Genomic DNA, 19,727 nt, shown 5'->3' with positions numbered 1-19,727 from the left:
TGAAGTATTAAGCCTTTCTCCCATACTAAAGTCTATCTAAGCCAGGTCTAAGAAAAATGCCAGCATGCGTCTGAAGCTCTGCTCACGCACCGCCTCTTTGCCCTTGTTTAGTATCCCCCGGTCAGTTCGATGATGCGCGAACAAAATGGCGATGGTTGGCCGCGCCTACTTGTAGCTTATTTTGCAGTGTTCAGAAACCTATGGGTGACATCACGGACACTACGTCCATATCTTTTACAGTCTATGTATGTGAAAAAGATTGGATCTGTTCTATAACTGTCTCTAAAACGCATGCAGTCAGATATTCAGAGATTGGTTTCAGGGCTCCTCATATGTGTAAATAAATCAGATATAAATTGGATATGTGACTATCATGTAAACAGGCAGATCGGATTTATTGAGGCATTCCATTTTGTACCTCAATAAACTTGAGACAATGTGGTACTTCTCAGTGGTTTAATAATGTAGAAAGTGAGAGCATGTGTGGAGACGCCGACGCGGTAAACAACAACTTGCTCCCACCAGACCCAGTACTGAAATATCATACTTAGGTAAAAGTACCGCTACTTGCCTAAAAATGTAGTGCGAGTAAAAGTATCTGTAGTAAATATCACTCAAAGTTTGAGTAAAAAGTAGCCATTTCAAAAGTACTCAAAAGTAATAATTAGTGAGTATACGCTGTGAAAAGCTGATGCGTTTACATGTAATTTGCACATACGTGTGTAAACGTAACATTCTGTAGTGCATCGAGTTATTGCCCAGCAGGTACACAACATCATAAAACGTTAATATTAGGTTAGATTTAGCTTGTGGCATTAGGTGACCAAAACTCAATGTCTAGCCAGCTTCTAAAGACAATGTTATTGTGACGTCCAACAATGATATAAAATGGCGTTTATATATGGTTGATTTTAGGTTGTTAGAAAGTGATCAAATTCCAACGTCGAGCCAACATCTTAAACCAACATCATATTGATGTCAGATACTGACATTTATTTGTCAGGTATGGCGACCAAAATCCAACGTCTGTTAGACGTCATAGTGGTAACGTCCACATAACGTTAAGCTGTAACATCATTAGACGTTGATATTTGGTTGGTTTTAGGTTGAACGTTGGACATTGATGTTAGCCTAACGTTAAGTTCTGACGTCAATTCGATTTTTATTTCCTAACAAAATGCAGCATCCCCATGACGTTAGGGTACAATGTGACGTCATGTTGACAACTTGTGCCTGCTTGGTGTTTAAGGTCATTTCGGTCATCATACAGTAATCTTCATCTGTCAACTTCTCATTAGTAGGCATGCGCAGGTATAAGACTCTAAAGTTACGATAACCTTGTAAAAAATATCACGGTTCACAGTATTGTGAATACTGCTCTAAAATCTGTTCTTTAAAAATTTCTGGGTAAAAAACATAAACTTTTCCCCCTTTGAACACAATATATTTTATTTTGAGAAACATTTAAAATATTTTGTAACAGTAAACATGTCAGGCTCAATAATTGAAATAAATCATTGACTTCTTTTGTCTTCATTAGTTTCAAAAGCAACGATTTCTTTACAATTTAAAATGACATCTTTAGATATCATAACCTTGTAATTATAAGCACTGCTAGCCCTCACCAGGCTTTTTTTACAGTAAAATACAGTTTCCTGTTATTACAGCAAAATACTGGCTATTTTACTGTTATTTACTGCATAATCTACAGTAAGGGTTAACAGTGAGGTTCTATCTGCATTCTGAATCATTTTGAGATAATGAGCTTTAAAGTTTTTGCATTCCATAGCAAACAGTATGTGTGTAACATTTGTTTTTTAAATAAAAAAAGTCTTAAGATATAAACAACCTATAAAAAAACTTCCCATAATGTAAATAAGTTGTCATTTAATAATAATATGTCAATAACTCCAATCTGACAAAAATGTCAGCTAGAACCTTATAATTTAAAGGTGACTATATATATTGTGCTGGAGATACTGTTGTCCTAAAAAGCTCTACAAAAAAAAAAAAAAAAAAAACCTAAATAAAAAATTTTACACATACCTTTTACGGTTTTTAAACCTTGCATTTTCCAAACCGCGGTATACCTTGTATTCCATCTCTTAGGGGTCTTGTACAGTACATGCCTCTATGGGTCTTTGCTGTTTGGGAGTAGGGCAAACAGTATATTAAGGAGCTGGTTGTAAAATTTTGGCTTATCCATGGCCTACTATACTATAATTACGTGGCACTACTGTTGGATAGAAAGGGCTGCCCATCCACGTTTCCAGCTACGGTAATGTAGATTTCCATTACATGGCTCCCACTGGGAGGTTAAAAGCAGTTGTGTGCTTGCCCAGAAAGTTCAAGCTTCATAAAAACAATGAGGTGAAGGTTAACTGCTGAAAATACTAACACTCGCTCTCATTTGTTCGGTTCATTGTTTTCAGTTCACTTTCCTAAACTGTCTCTTACTCTTTCTCTGACCTTTAAAATCTGTTTCTGCTCTGTTGAACAACTGCTCAGCTCAAAACAGCATTTGATAGATTATTTTGAATGTTCATAAAACACTTGTAGGTTTATGAACAGATACAGTTGAAGACATTATTATTAGCCCCTCCTCCCCTGTATATTTTTTCTCCAGAAGAAAAAATATTGTATAAAATTCTGTGAAAAATCCCTTGCTCTGTTAAACATCTATTGAGAATATTTTTGACTTCAACTGTATAGGAGCTACAATAGCACCTATTTCGGTCCTCTTTAAGTATTCTGTTGAACTATTCCATATAATTTATGTATTCCAACTACACTCACCAGACACTTTTTTAGGTGCATATATCCAACTGCTTGTCAATGCAAATTTCAAATCAGCTAATCACATGGCAGCAACTCAATGCATTTAGGCATGTAGACATGGTCAAGTCCGAGCATCAGAATGCGGAAGAAAGATGATTTAAGGGACTTTGAATGTGGCATGGTTGTTGGTGTCAGACGGGCTGGTCTGAGTATTTCAGAAACTGCTGATCTACTGGGATTTTCATGCACATCCATCTCTAGGGTTTACAGAGAATGGTCTAAAAAGAGAAAATATCCAGTTAGTGGCAGTTCTGTGGGCACAAATGCCTTGAGGCCAGGGGTCAGAGGAGAATGGCCAGACCGGTTGGAGCTGATAGAAAGGCAACAGTAACTCTAATAACCACTCGTAACTACTGAGGTATGCAGAAGAGCATCTCTGACGGCACAACCTTGAGCCAGATGGACTAAAGCTTCAGAAGACCACACTGGGTGCCACTCCTGTCAGCTATGAACAGGAAACTAAGGCTACAATTGGCACAGGCTCATAAAATTGGACAATAGAAGATTTGAAAAACATTGCCTGGTCTGATGAGTTTCGATTTCTGCTGCAACATTTGGATAGTAGGGTCAGAATTTGGCATCACCAACATGAAAGCATGGATCCATCATGCTTTGTATCAACAATTCAGGCTGGTGGGGGCCTCACCTCAAATGGTCTCCACAGTCACCAGACCTCAATCTAATAGAGCACCTTTGGGATGTGGTGGAACGGGAGATTCGCATTTTGGATGTGCAGCCACCAAATCTGCAGCAATTGCATGATGCTATCATTTCAATATGGACCAAAATCTCTGAAGAATATTTCCAGTATCTTGTTGAATCTATACCACGAAGGATTAGGGCAGTTCTAAAGGCAATAGGGGGTCGAACACGGTACTAGTAGGGTGTAATGTAATGTAATGTAATGTAATGTGTATTTATATAGCGCATTTATTGTGTATGGCCATACACACAAAGCGCTTCACAATCATGAGGGGGGTCTCTCCACACCACCACCAGTGTGCAGCATCCACTTGGATGATGCGACGGCAGCCACAGGACAACGGCGCCAGTGCACTCACCACACACCAGCTATTGGTGGAGTGGAGAGACAGTGATAGAGCCAATTCGGTGGAAGGGGATGATTGGGAGGCCATGATAGTATGGGCTGATAGAGGGACTTTGGCCAGGACACCGGGGTTACACCCCTGCTCTTTCACGAGAAGTGCCATGGGATTTTTAATGACCACAGAGAGTCAGGACCTCGGTTTAACGTCTCATCCGAAAGACGGCGCCCACTGACAGTGTAGTGTCCCCTTCACTTTTACTGGGGCATTAGGACTCACACAGACCTCAGGTTGAGCGCCCCCTGCTGGCCTCACTAACACCACTTCCAACAGCAACCTGGTGTTCCCTAGTGGTCTCCCATCCAGGTACTAACCAGGCTCAGCCCTGCTTAGCTTCAGTGAGTAACCGTTCTTGGGCTGCAGGGTGTACCTAATAGAGTGGCCGGTGAGTGTATATCACAGTATTTAAAATAGAAAAAATGGCTTCATCATGAAGGACAGATCTGAGGGAAGAGTAGGTGCACAATGTAGTTGCTGATCCTCTGTTTATCTTTGACAGATAAAACACTATTTATCTCCCAATTTCCCTCCTTCTCTGGCTCCTAAGTACACATCACAAATAAACTGATTGCTTATCAGCGCACAACCATATAAACAGTGACAGACGCAGTGCAAACACACTTTCTCCGCCACTGATCTGTGGACAGATCTGTTTTTCCTTCTGGTAATCCTTGCTTTGACGTTTAACATGAAGTGCTGTCCAAAAACAGCAAGTTAATTGAATTGCAAAAATTCTATATGCAAACATTCAAAATTTGCTTTAACCCCAGAATGAAGTCAATATTTACTCACACTCAAATGTACGATTTTATTTCTTCAGTGGAGCGGAGTCATTTTTCAAAAATCCTGCTGTACTTCGTGAAGCACACTGTAGCATACCAACTAAATAAACTGTCTAAACTGCATGTTAGTTACAGATAAATTACAACCTCAAAACAGAAACAGTATGGAAAACACTAATAAAAACATAAGAAGAAGTGATTTTTAAATTTACTTTGACTTGTATTGTCTGGTCAACTTAATTTCATTTGTAAAATACATAATTTCCTGTCATTGAGACCTGCGACATGTTCCAAAAAAAGGAGGGACAGGAGCAGTTTAGGGCTAGTAATCAGATAGATTCATTAAATAATGATTTGATTTAAAACAAGTGATGTCAAGAGATTGTTATTATGATTTGGTTAAAAAAAGAAGCATCCAAGGATGGTTTAGTTCTTTATGAGCAAAGATGGGCAGATGATCGCCAGTTTGCCAATAAATACTAGATAAAATTATTGAAATGTTTAACCACTTAAACCCTAATGATATTTTGGGATTTCTGCCTGGATTTTGCCTACCCACATTTAAAAGCTTCCCAAATCCACAAGCAGAGGTGTAAATGCAAAAATTTGGTATAATTTTAAAGAAAACCCTTTAAATTTTCATAAAACACTATTGAAAGTGTTTAAAATAAATGTAGATGTTGTCTGTGTTATCATAAACACCTAAAAAGAGGGGCTTTTTTTATGAACTCAAATTTAAACATGTACCTTTTAGGTTCTGTGTGGTCTAGGTTGCTGTAATTTATTTTGGTGGTTCCTGCACATGTCTGTAATCAAAGGAAAAAAGAAAAATGTCTCAACCATAATCTATGCAAAAGTTATTGTATTGCAACTGATGAGAGGTGCTATACAAGCCACAGGGATCGATCATGTTTTCATATTTCACTACTCTTTTGTTTGATCAAGCATAATTCACTGTGTTTGGACCATGTCAGACATATAAAAGGATTACTTATGCACATCACCTCAAAAACAGAGGAGAAATGGCCCTGAAGCGCACAGCATAAGGTAAGAGATGACAGCTGTCTGTGCTATCTGGGGCTGCTTATTGATCATAAATGTATTGTTTTCACTTCTGCGCCATGGAAACACCGCAATTTCATTTGACAACTGTTTGATATGTGAATATAATTCAGTAAAAAAAATACTAAAACCGTATGAGCACCGGCAAGAGCTTTCATTTGAGCTATAACTTGTACATGTGTCATATATGGACCATATGAAAAATATGAAAATGAAGCAATGTTCAATACCCAGCTCGGGTATGCAAAATACTGTGAATGTAAATGTAAATAACTTTTGTACAGTAGAATACAAACCAAAGTGATGCATATGTGCATAAAATATAGATTCTATACTTTCAAACGACACCACTTAAATCTTACAGCGAAAGTCGATGACTGTGGCGACCCCAGATTAATAAAGGGACTAAGCCGAAAAAAAAAATGAATGACATGTATGATATACACTACCTGACAAAAGTCTTGTCATCGATCCCATAGCAACAAACAATAACTTGATGTCTAGTTGATCATTTGGAAAAGTGGCAGAAGGACCACAGAAGAGGGCAAATTCTTCAGCAGGATAGCACTCCTTATACTTCAGCCTCCACATCAAAGCTCGTAAAAGCAAAGAAAGTCAAGGTGCTCCAGGATTGGCCAGCCCAATCACCAGATAAGAACATTATTGAGCAAGTCTGGGATAAGATGGTGGAGGCATTGAAGATGAATCCAAAGAATCTTGATGAGCTCTGAGAGTCCTGCAAGAACGCTTTCTTTGCCATTCCAGATGACTATTAATAAGTGATTGCAGAGACATATGGATGCAGTCCTCCAAGCTCATGGAAGTCATACACAATATTAATTCTTTTTCCACTGCACCATGACTCTATATTCTATACTGTACATTATTTCGGTTAAGTGACAATATTTTGTCTAAGCAAAGTCAGACCTTTTCTGGCCTAAATAAATAATTAAAAATCAAGGCATGATCATATTTTATTTTGGTAAAATAAGCATAATCTAGAGTCCTTTGGCTTTCATATAAGCCACTTCTGATACCAAATGTTTTCAACTACAGGGTGGGCCATGTGAATACACCTTAATAAAATGGGGATGGTTGGTGATATTAAAGTCCTGTTTGTGGCACATTAATATATGTGAGGAGGCTTGTAAATATCTCATGAAGGAATAAAGTTACTTTTAAACCACACCGTTGTTTTTCTTTTGAAATTCCCAATAATTTTATTAAGGTGTATCCATATAAATGGCTCACCCTGTAGAAGTCAAGTTATTATTTGTTGTTCCTAAAACTTGAATAGGCGTCAAATTTTTGTCAGGGAGTGTACACAATATATGATATACATTCTTTTTTTAAGTGTTTAAAGAGATGCATCTATGAAATTGTATTATTCACTTCTTTCATTTTGTTATCTGAAAGTACTGGGGGTTTATATGCGTTAAGTAGAATTCAAATGGACATTTAATAACACTAGTGTCATTGAAATAAAGCTAATTTCCCATCAAATCCACTCAGTCATTACCATTTGTTAGTAGATTATCATTACCGTAAATTTATCAGAGTTTTACTCATAATTAAATGTACTTTAAAGTGTTCAGCTACACAATCGAGTGAACTTTTCTATCACACTAATGTGCTTTTACCTAGCTGAATCAGACTTCACCAAATGTCAAGTTTCTGTGTAAATAACAATGAAATGCTGTTGCTTTTACAAAATAAATATTCAACAATCCGTTCCTCTAACTATCTGCCACCAGCTTTGAAACAAAAGTTCTTTGACGTTCACCTGGAAACATGTCACCGCATCCAGACTACACAATTTATACTGCAAGACAGTGTGACTGGAGCAAAGGCAATTGCATAACGCTGTTAGCTCAAACACTGTTAGCATTGTGCTTTGTGTGTGCGTGTGTCTGTGTGTGTGTTGATTCCAGATGTGAGAGGCAGCTCTCCAGTTTCACTCACTTTTAATCACGGTAATCCATCAGGTTTTGCCACACTCCAGCACACGTTGTCTTATGGTGTGTGTGAAAGAAACAGAGACATAATATAATCATATGGGACAGAGTGCAATTACAAAAGACACCTCTATTGTCTTAGTATGAATGACACCTAAACCGTCATGAAATGAAACCCATGTTTGTTTCTGATGACAGAGTGAAATCATAGCCGACTTGAATATGAATGGCGCACTTTATTTGTGTGAACTGAATGCGGTAGGGCTGTGATGACAACATATTTGCTGGCTGGCACATGTTTTGATAGTCTCCGTAGCCTATTATGGCATGATGAGAGGGGAAATATGCAGATATATTTGTAGTTGATATATCTGTAGATGAAGGATATATTTCCAGATATTTAGCATTTCTCCATTAAGTATAAAGCTAAAATAATAAAGCATGCCATTTTAATTGTATCTCCCTGCTAAATATTCCAGCTTAAACCAGCCAAGGCTGGTTGGCTGGTATTAGCTGGTTGACCAGGCTGTTTTTAGAGGGGTTTTGGCCACTTCCAGGCTGGTTTCCAGCCATTTCCAGCCTGGTCTTAGCTGGTCAGGCTGGGAGATGAACAGCTAAAACCAGCTTGACCAGCCTAGCCAAGTTGGGAGTCCAGCCAAAACCAGCTACAGTATATCCAGCTTAAACCAGGCTGGTCAAGCTGGTTTTAGCTGGATTTGGCTGGTCATTTTCCTGGAAACCAGCTTGGAAATGGCCAAAACCCCTCTAAAACCAGCCTGGTCAACCAGCTAAAACCAGCCAACCAGCCTAGGCTGGTTTAAGCTGGATTTTTCAGCAGGGTACCCATAAATACAAATGACATTATTAAATCTATTCAAATTTATTCTCTTTTAGCTGAACATTTATGCATTCATGCATAAACTTTCGTTTCAGCAGATTAAAAAAATAAAAGTTCGACCGCTGTACTTTGTTCTGTATTAAAAATCAGGTAACACTTTACAATAAGGTTGCATTAGTTAATGTTAGTTAATGCATAAAACAAAACATTTATTACAGTATTTGTTCACATTAGGTAACATTATCAGTTCATGTTAACACGATGCATTAACTAATGTTAACAAGCATGAATGTGGAAGTTAAGGCATTAGTAAATGTTGAACGATGATTAATTAATGCTGTACAAGTATCATGTCTAATTAGTTTATGTTAGTAAAATCTTAACAATGAAACCTTATTGTATAATGTGACCGAGAATACATTTTGAAAATAATGATAATGGTAAAAAGTAGATATACACTACCTGACAAAAGTATCCCAGTTTTTGGAACAACAAATAATAACTTCTAGTGGATCATTTGGTATCAGATGTGGCTTATAAAAAGGCAAAGGCCTCTAGATTACGCTTATTTTACCAAAATAAAATATATTCATGCCTGGATCTTTAATTATTTAACTAGGACCGTAAGGTCTGACTTTGCTTAGACAAAAGTCTTGTCTCTTAACAGAAATAATGTACAGTATAAAATATAAAGTCATGGTGCAGTGGAAGAAGAATAAATATTGTGTCTGACTCCCATGAGCTTGGAGGACTGCATCCATACATCTCTGCAATGACTAAAATAACTTATTAATAAAGTCATCTGGAATGGCAAAGAAAGTGTTCTTGCAGGACTCCCAGAGTTCATCAAGACTCTCTGGATTCATCTTCAATGCTTCCTCCATCTTACCCCAGACATGCTCAATAAGTTTCATGCCTGGTGACTGGGCTGGCCAATCCTGCAGCACCTACACCTTCTTTGCTTTCAGGAACTTTGATGTGGAGGCTAAGGTATGAGAAGGAGTGCTATCCTGCTGAAGAATTTGCCCTCTCCTGTGGTTTGTAATGTAATGGGCTGCACAAATGTCTTGATACCTCAGGCTGTTGATGTTCCCATCCACTCTGCAGATCTCTCACACGCCCCCATACTGAATGTAACCCCAAACCATGATTTTTCCTTTACCAAACTTGACTGATTTCTATGAGAATCTTGGGTCCATGTGGGTTCCAATAGGTCTTTTGCAGCATTTGTGATGATTGGGATGCAGTTCAGCAGATGATTCATCTGAAAAATCTACCTTCTGCCCCTTTCCCAAATGATCAACTAGAAGTCAAGTTATTATTTGTTGCTCTTACAACCTGGATCGATGACAAGACTTTTGTCAGGTAGTGTATAATTTAAATATAAATACATTTGAGGGCACTTGTCTTAGAAAGACAGAAAAACTTGAGGTCAGACATGCTTCGTTTTCCTTTTGCAAAAATATAATTTTTGTTTATTTAGTTATGTTGACCAGAACAAGTTTTTGACAGGTTAATAAGATTCATATTTGCAGAGGCAATGTTATGATTTTGCTAAGTCATTTGTTTACTGAGACAGCCCATTGCTGTTTGCATGCACCATGTGTCCTTTTAAAACAAGTCACCATGAACTCATTTTCAACTCCATTTGAGTCATTTTTAAGGAGCTTTGAGAGATAATCTGTCCCTCCTGCTTCTCATTCCTCTCTAAATATTCCATCCTCCCAGTGAATTTGGCTGCTGGTGCACAATAACTTTTCCTACCATTAATTTTTTTTTAATGATTCAGTCGGAATTACCATTGATATTTCATGCATTTAGCTTTTTTTTTTTCTTTTTTTTTTAACGACAGAAGAATTAACCAAATTTTCTGATTTTTACAGAAACAAGAAAAGTGAACATACTTGTTTATCTGAAGAAACAATGCTAAAGTCACTTATTCAGCTTTAAAAATGTGTGCTCCGTTTCAGAATGTCTGTCTTTGTTTTGGTCTCTATAACCTGCCCGCTGCTAGTTTACCAAATTATATTGGGGTAGTTTATATATACTCACTAGCCACTTTATTAGGTACACCTTACTAGTACTGGGATGGACCCCATTTTGCCTTCAGAGCTGCCTTAATCCTTTGAGTCATAGATTCAACAAGATACTGGAAATATTCCTCAGAGATTTTGCTCCATAGTGACATGATAGCATCAGGCAGTTGCTGCAGGTTTGTCAGCTGCACATCCATGATGTGAATCTACTGTTCCACCACATCCCAATGGTGCTCTAATGGATTGAGTTCTGGTTACTGTGGAGGCCATTTGAGTACTGTGAACTCATTATCATGTTCAAGAAACCAGTCTGAGATGATTCCCGCTTTATGACATGGCGCGTTATCCTGCTGGAAGTAGCAGTGGGTACACTGTGGTCATGAAGATATGGACATGGTCTGCAACAATACTCAGGTAGGCTGTTGCATTAACACAATGCTCAATTGGTACAAATTGCTCCAAGAAAATATCCTCCACCACCACCACCATCAGCCTGAACAGTTGATATTTGACAGGATGGATCCATGCTTTCATGTTGTTGACAGCAAATTCTGACCCTCCCATCTATAATATCGCAGAAAAAATTGAGACTCTTCCAGTCTTCTATTGTCCAACTTTGGTGAGCCTGTGTGAATTGTAGTCTCAGTTTCCTGTTTTTAGGTGACAGGAGTGGCACCCGGTGTGGTCTTCTGCTGCTGTAGCCCATCCGACTCAAGGTTGGTCGTGTTGTGTGTTCAGAGATGCTCTTCTTCATACCTCGGTTGTATCGAGTTCTTATTTGAGTCACTGTTGCCTTTCTATCAGTTGGAACCAGTTAGGCCATTCTCCTCTGACCCCTGGCATCAGCCAGGCATGTGCACCGACAGAAGTGGATATTTTCTCTTTTTCTGACCATTCTCTGTAAACCCTAGAGATGGTTGAGCGTGAAAATCCCAGAAAATCAGCAGTTTCTGAAATACTCAGACCAGCCTGTCTGACACCAACAACCATGCCAAGTCACTTAAATCACCTTTCTTCCCTATTCTGATGCTCGGTTTGAACTGCAGCAGATCGTCTTGGCCATGCCTACATGCCTAAATGCATTGAGTTGCTGCCATGTGATTGGCTGATTAGAAATGTGATTAACAAGCAGTTGGTGTACCTAATAAAGTGGCCAGTGAGTGTAGGTGGCATACACAGCGTATTTAAGTTCAGTCATTAAGGCTGCCTCAACATATGAGAGCACGGTCAAGTGTACATTTCCCCAGAGGAAAGTATCAGCCTTCAAAACGAGTTATAAAAATCATAATTAGCAAAGTGATTAGTGGTATTTAATTAGCAAGTTATAAAAAACTATTATTCCCAAAGATGGGTTGCTGCTGGAAGGGCATCCGCTGCGTAAAAACTTGCCGGATAAGTTGGCGGTACATTCCGCTGTGGCGACCCCGGATTAATAAAGGGACTAAGCCGACAAAAAAATAAATAAATAAAAATATTACAAACACAAACATTAGCAGAGCATCTTACTATACTTTGCAAGGCTTGTTTGCCAGTAACACTCGCTCTTGTTTGTGTCGTCAATCTGGCAACCTGCATTTTCTCGGAGGACCCGTGTAAAACCAAAAAACTTCAAGATTTTGAATTTGGACTGCAGTTCAACTATTCTATGTACTGCGCCTTTAAATACTTTTTAGGCCACTGTATTTTTGTATCAGAGTTTATATCGAGCTCTCCTTGAGCTTACAGCAAGTTGGCGCAGTGGAAAGCAGCGCGATTGTGAGAGTGCATTGTCTCCATACCTTTCTTATCCCAGGTCGAGCCCTGCTCCTTTCAGACACTGATATCTTACCCTGCCACGTGTCAAACCGCCCAACACACCCAGCGGTCACACTGTCCCAACAGACAGCATTACTCTCATCATATTTTAAGAATCGCCCACACCTCTAATATGTCAGAGCATCCAGAACAATCTCCCTTTATTCATATACAATGCAAACAAGCAAAGTGAATACAGATGATGCATAACTTCCAACTACAGAAAGTGCAAGAGTCACAAGACGCGGTGGCGTATTTTTTTTATTTTTATTTTTTTGATAAATGCTGACAGCCTAAGTGCTCTGAGCTCCATTAGCTTGAGTGAGAGAGATACCACCATGGCACGGCTACCCAAACAGGATATGTTGTCATAACATGATCTCACATCACTTTAATTCACAGTTGGGTGAGCTCTAATTAAGGCGTCCATCTGTCACCCGCAATTTGTAAAGTCTTTAGGCAGGTCGCCATGCTTCTGAATTTGATCAGTCCTGGAGGTTCAACTGTGTTTCCATTTGTGAACTTAGGGAGGTTGTTTTGTTTTTTAGAGACCATTTGGTGTCAGTCAAGAAAACAGAGGTATGTTTGAGTGGTCAGATAAGATTAAAACATTTCTGATAGGTGCAAACACGAAGAGGTCTGTTACCTGATAGGAATCTCTTATCGGTCCTTGGGAGGCTCCATACACAGAGACGGAGAGAGTATGGCACCGGAGACGACTCTGCGCTCTTCAGATGTGTTTGTTTTTTTCTGTCAAGATTCAAATGACATGTATTGATTAGGAAAGTGTCACTTAAACAGCAGAACATGATGCTAGGAACACCAGTTTCATAGAGATTGATGCCAGTTAATTTGTGAACTGTTAAAACCCTCATGTACGCATTATGATAGAGCTATAAAATTATATATTTGACAGTTTTTAAAATGGCTTAACTTGAAGTGCTGTCACAAAAAAAAAAAAATTGCGGAGGTTTTTTTAGGGTACTTTATGATATGTTGCCATGTATGTTGTCGCCCAATAGTGGATATAACTTATACATGGCTAATTTAGAACTTTCCTTATATAATTAATAGTTTTGTTGTTTGTTTTGATTTAATTGGTGTTGCAGTATTATAAGCTTTAACACAGAGCTTATAAATGACATCTTATACATACTTTCCAACAACTGATATTCCAACAGCTTTTAATTATTCCATTCTCTTTTTTTGCTGAATATTATTGAAAACAAACATATTATTGTATTGTATGTATACAACATAGGGTATAAATATTTCATCTAGTAAATATTAAAACAAACAAATAAATAACAAGTCTAATATATACAGATGCAACAGAATAATGTACAGTTGAAGTCAGAATTATTAGCCCCCCTTTGAATTTTATATATATATATATATATATATATATATATATATATATATATATATATATATATATATATATATATATATATATATATATTCCAAATTATGTTTAACAGAGCAAGGAAATTTTCACCGTATGTCTGACAATATTTTTCCTTCTGAAGAAAGTCTTATTTGTTTTATTTCGGCTAGAATGAAAGCAGTTTTATTATTTTTTTAAAACATTTTAAGGTCCAAATTATTAGCTACTTTAAGCTATATATATTTTTTCGAATTTCTACAGAACAAACCATCATTATACAATAACTTGCCTAATTACCCTAACCTGTCTAGTTAACCTAATTAAGCCTTTAAATGTCACTTTAAGCTGTATTGAAATGTCTTGAAATCTAGTAAAATATTATTTACTGTCATCATGGCAAAGACAAAATAAATAAGTTATTAGAGATAAGTTATTAAAACTATTATGTTTAGAAATGTGTTGAATAAATCTCTCTGTTAAAGAGAAATTAGGAAAAAATAAACAGGGGGGCTAATAAGTCAGGGGATTTAATAATTCTGACTTTAACTTTAACTTAGCTACTAGCTAACAATGTTTATATATTATACTGTATACTATACTACGCCTGTCTTATCTGCCTCTGAGCTAACTTACCTGAACTTTCTCCATCACAGCTCTTTTCAAATGTCTAATCTGCATCATTCTCATGGTCACTAAAACTCATCTCATCCTCACTGTCATCTGCAGGAACAGGCAGTTCTGTCCTTTTCTTCTTTCGCTTACCATAGAACATGGTGGTTCTCGCTAATACATGTTACCTGCATTTATATCTAATCAAAAGTATTGCCATTAAAATTTGATTTTATCCATAATGCAAATGTCATTAACTTATGACTAATCAACATTGTATTATTAGCATCCATGTTGCTATTGTTACAATTGAAAGATCAGAGCTGACCTTGCTAGCTAGCTAACCCATTGCAATATTGCACATTCCACTATTGCATGGAGTTGCTATTTGGCAACACAAACTGTACTTAATTGATTAACTTACAAAAAACTAATTTGATAAAAACCTTTTTGAGTTCTAAATATGTTATCATAACTTACTGGAGGTGATGTCTCAGATTTTTTGATCTGACATGAGTTGATACTCTGTTTTTATTGACGTTTCTATTTGCTTTCAGCAAACGCCAGTCTGTCAGAAATCGCGCTAACATTAAAGAAAACCCCTGCATGTCATGTGACTTAACCAAAGCACATAATTGGCTAAGCTAAGGTCTTCTCTTTCCAACCAAAAATGGAACGTTTCTCTTAAAGAAACAGCGGCAGGGAAATGAACATAAGTTTCATGTTGCTATATGGCAACACCGTGATACATTTTGAATTTCAAATAAGTTACCTTATTAGATATCAAAAAATACCTGCATGACAAAATACTATAGTAATTTATTCATTCATTCATTTTCCTTCGGTTTAGTCTCTATTTCAGAGGTCACCACAGCAGAATGAATCGGCAACTATTCCAACTTATGCTTTACTCAGCGGATGCCCTTCCGGTGCAAACGGAGCACCGGAAGGGAACCCATGTGAACATGGGGACAACATGCAAACACAGAAATGCCAACTGGCCCAGCTGGGGCTTCTTGCTGTGAGGCGACAGTGCTAATCACTGAGCCACTATGCTTTCTCAAAAAAAAGCACACATACCTTTCTTGGCTTCAAATCTTATCAGTGAGGGAAGGTGGCATTTCCTGTCTCTTACATTGTAGAAGATAATTCCACCAATTTAAAGGCAAAGTGTGGTAGAGTAAAATAATTAAAGCACAAGTTATGGATCCACATTTGTAAGGATAAAAGTTACTTTGTGTAATTTAATATTTTAGAATAAGGAAAATGACTTTTTAGGGATTCAAGTCAGATAGGTAGATTATTCCCAAAAGAAAAGTAAGCCAAAATATTTTGATTACACAATACATGACACACTGACTAGTTTAAAATAATTCATTGTGATCTAACAGTGTATAAAAGCATGATCCATCAGCAACAACACCTGCAAAAAAACACATGAGATTCACATTTGCAATCTTCAAAAAATATATTTGAAAAAAACTACATGAATGCCAAATGTAGCACTCATTTTCATTTCAAAACACTATTTTTGAGGATCGAAGATGCCAAAGTAGAGTGGGCGCCTGAGACTGGAAAAACATGAATCTTTCTATTGTGTGTTGAATGTTTAGCCACTTTTCCACTGTCATGCCAAACTAGTACAGTACAGTACAGTACAGTAATGAGCATGAAATTCAAGGAATGATAAGACAACAATGCTGAACATTGCGGGCACTAATAGAGGCTGTTTGGGACAAAACATACTGAAACACATGCATGACTCTGAAACATTTGTGCATACAAATATATGTTTGCTTATATGCGAAACATATCGGAGCACCTGGGATAAAACACGCTGAAACACTTTGGGTGCAACACCCTAGTGCAAATATAAATATATATATATATATATATATATATATATATATATATATATATATATATATATATATATATATATATATATAATCAAGCATATAAAGAGCATCCATAAAGACAAACTTTAATATTGGAGGCAGATTGGGATGAAACACATTGAATATCCTTACACACAAATTATATTACACATGTACTGTTGTACCTGCACATGTTTAGTGTACGCACAAAATGAATTTAATCATATCAGGAAGTTTCCATGAAATATGTACAAACGAAGAATTGCACATGAAAGTGTTTAGTGTGTTTTGTCCTACTTAGGGACACTCCAGATTTCGTATGAGCTAACTTATTTAGTACTCACAAGTGTTTCAGTGTGTTTTGTCCCAAACTGCCTCCCATGAGGCAGAACGTGTGTGCATGATATTATTTTGACATCTAATAACGATGTGATAAGGTGTTAATATTTTGTTGGTTCTACGTTGTGTTAGAAAGTGACCAAAATCCAACGTCGAGCCAACATATTAAACCAACGTCAGGAGGACATCAAATACTGACATTGCAGGGTGAGAGGGGAGCTTTGAGCTCATGTTGATCTCGACAACTCCCTCTTGATAAGAGCTGATGACTAAAATGAATGCTATGAAGAGATATGCTGCAGGATGAGAGATTGACTGTAGTGCTAAACTTAGATTGATCAATTTACTTGTCGTGCATGTTTTTGGAATGTTGGAGGAAACCGAAGAACCTGGGGAAAACCCACGCGGGCACGGGAGGAACATGCAAACTACGCACAGAAACGACCGCCAGCCTGTTAAAGGACTAGAACCGGTGACGTTCCTGCTGTGAGGCAACAGTGCCAACCACTAGGCCACTGTGCCGCCCTATGAATGAAAAGGAGGCGAAGTAGGGGTGATTTTTTAAATCGAAGATGGTTGTAGTGAGAAATGGTGGGTTCTGGTGGCTCTTTATGGTGGGTTAGGACTGGCCTGATTGGTGGATCATATGTAGCTAATGCAGAACCAGCCGTGTTCAATCATAATCACGTGATCCTCTCGAAATTAGTTTATAAATAAACTTCACAGTTAATTTTTTTTATCAAAAAGACACATTTTGTCTTACATTTTAAAGAGCTTCGTTATCAGCACCACCGTAAAATTAAATCCGTATCCACGATGAATGGACCGGCCGGACTGACACAAATAGAACAAAGGCAAGCAGAACAGTTCAGCCCAATAGTGGAAAAGTAGCTTTTGTGTGAGGTGAACCAAAGAGAATATCCACTACTCAACTTTAAACTTGTTTAAAGTGTAGGGATGGTATACAGCAGGGGTCACCAACATGGTGCCCGCGGGCACCAGGTAGCCCGCGAGGATCACATGTGTTACCCGCAGACCTATTCTAAAAATAGCTCACCATAGCGGCACTTACCAGTAAGCTTCATCTACTATAGAAGTAATCATTTAAAAATGTAAATATTTGCAGAGATATATAAAAATAAAGTGTTGCACATTGATCCATTAAATACAGGGTATTTCCTACCCTGTTAAATCAATGTTGATAGCTTTTGTGAGAATCATTAACATGGTCAGTGTCTTCACATGGGTTATGAAGACACTGTACATATAGTATAATTAAAAGTAAATTGAGCAAATTTGTTATTTGAGAAGTGTTTATCAAACTGGTAGCCCTCCACATTAATCTGTACCCAAGATGTAGCTCTCAGTTTCATAAAGGTTGGTGACCCCTGGTATACAGTTTGACCCAAAGAATGACCAGTCTGGTAGATGAAGAAGAGCCGGAGTCAGAAATTTAAATAAATAAATCAAGTTTACTGAAGATAGTTTGCAGTTACATCAGCAGAAGCCAGCTTCAACACTCGCAATGAGTTCCTAGGCCGCTCTGCTTACAATCACCAATCAATAACAATTATACTCTCACATAACGTCATTAACTGCGTCATACATATAGGTGTTTTAACTTGATTGGTTAAAACACAGATAAACTAGGAAAATTTCCACGTGGGGTTTTTGCGTATATTCTGAAAAATATCTTAAGCATAAACGTAAGACATCCCTTAGACTGATTAGAGCTGACTCCAGACCTGTGAAACGGATCAACAATCAAATAGAACACACACACTTAAAGTATAATCTGTTTCTCATCCAAGGCTGAGTGTACTCTCAGCCATCTTTATCAAAACTGGTTAAAAACCGGTATAATCTACATTCAGGCAGTTATATTCTTACTATACAAAGTCTAAAAGTAAAATCACTTTAAAATAATTAACCGTAAAAATAGCTAAATGACTTTAGACATTTTAGATAGTATGAACTACTAGAAATAACAATAGAAACAGTTGATTCCAGTCCTCAGTCCTCAGTCCCACTCAAGGTATCTGTGACCTCTGACCTAGTTTGGTGGCTTCTGAAAGTAGTTATAAAGAGACAGCCAAATGCACTGAGCATTCTTACATTAAGCATTGTGTTAACTTATTCATTAATTAAAATCAATTTACAGTTAAATACTCATTCAAATGATCAAATAATTATATTTAATTAAAAAAAAATCATGAGAAACAAGATGATGAGAAAAGGATAAATGTTAGTCCATTATGAGACAGATTGGAAAGCAGATATCCGAATCCTTCAAAAGGCATTTCTATCCCTCAGAGAGAAAAAGAGCAAACCCTACAGACAAAAAGAAATGTCAAGTTGTCTCATTGTTTTTGTCTATATTTTTGTCTTTATGATACTTTGGTTAAAAAAAATCCAGAATTTTTAACAAATGAATTCTTCGATGCCTACAGAGATTGTGCATGTGTTGCGTGACTGTGCTTGGAGTAGGCTGTGTTTAAGGCTGTGCATTTGAATGTACTCTCTATCTTCATGGAATGCAAGTTGCTTTTGAATAAGAATGACTGTGTGAATGTAAAATCGATGTTCATATTTCCAAAATAGGATTGGACTGGAGTCTGACGTGCAAATGCTGAGGGTGATAAAAATCATTTTGTCTGGTATGCGTTTCCTTCCCGGGCTGGAGAGGTATCAGACTCACTTTGTGTGCTCTTTCAGGCTAAGTGAGGCTTAGTACGCCAAATCCAAATCTGATAACTGCTTACAATCTAACACCGCGGGTGAAAAGGTTTAAATGCTCACTGTAACCACATCAAACAGAAGGGATTTCAAATCTAGCCTGTTTTGTTTTGACCAAAACGATGTGGCTTTAAACCTGAGCTCAGTCTGTGATTAATGCATCCTGGAGTGAACAAGACAGATTATTTTTGAACATTTTGAACATTTTGGTTCTAGATGTCAGAATTTTTTGGACATTCCTTACATTTATGTTACATTTATGGAAGCCTTTAATCTCATTTGTTGCATGTCTGGAACTGTTGTACATTGTATAGCCACTAGATGGTAATAATTATCTTTTTCCTTCATATGAATCTCTCATCGACTCG

The 19,727-nt window shown here is 37.4% G+C and overlaps 1 protein-coding gene and 1 non-coding gene across 3 annotated transcripts in view; one reads left to right on the top strand and one right to left on the bottom strand.

Annotated features, from left to right (window-relative positions):
* The window catches only part of LOC147832914 (uncharacterized), a 32,301-nt gene extending 17,303 nt beyond the window's left edge, over positions 1–14,998 (bottom strand). The window contains exons 1-5 of one of the 2 annotated variants that reach the window (XR_015515242.1): positions 14,888–14,998; positions 13,058–13,161; positions 7,751–7,800; positions 5,474–5,532; positions 2,047–2,144 (exon numbers count right to left, since the gene is read on the bottom strand). This is a non-coding gene — a transcript (uncharacterized LOC147832914). The remainder of the gene's footprint in view (positions 1–2,046; positions 2,145–5,473; positions 5,533–7,750; positions 7,801–13,057; positions 13,162–14,887) is intronic. The other variant, XR_015515241.1, reaches the window with a different exon arrangement.
* The window catches only part of grk7b (G protein-coupled receptor kinase 7b), an 845,646-nt gene that overhangs the window by 83,910 nt on the left and 742,009 nt on the right, over positions 1–19,727 (top strand). The gene's annotated exons all lie outside the window — the stretch shown is intronic.

Source organism: Danio rerio, chromosome 18, assembly GCF_052040795.2.
Source record: "Danio rerio strain M-AB ecotype USA chromosome 18, GRCz13ab, whole genome shotgun sequence".
NCBI classification, from domain to species: domain Eukaryota; kingdom Metazoa; phylum Chordata; class Actinopteri; order Cypriniformes; family Danionidae; genus Danio; species Danio rerio.
The sequence above is the reverse complement of the archived record's forward strand: the minus strand, read 5'-3'. Positions and strand labels throughout refer to the sequence as shown.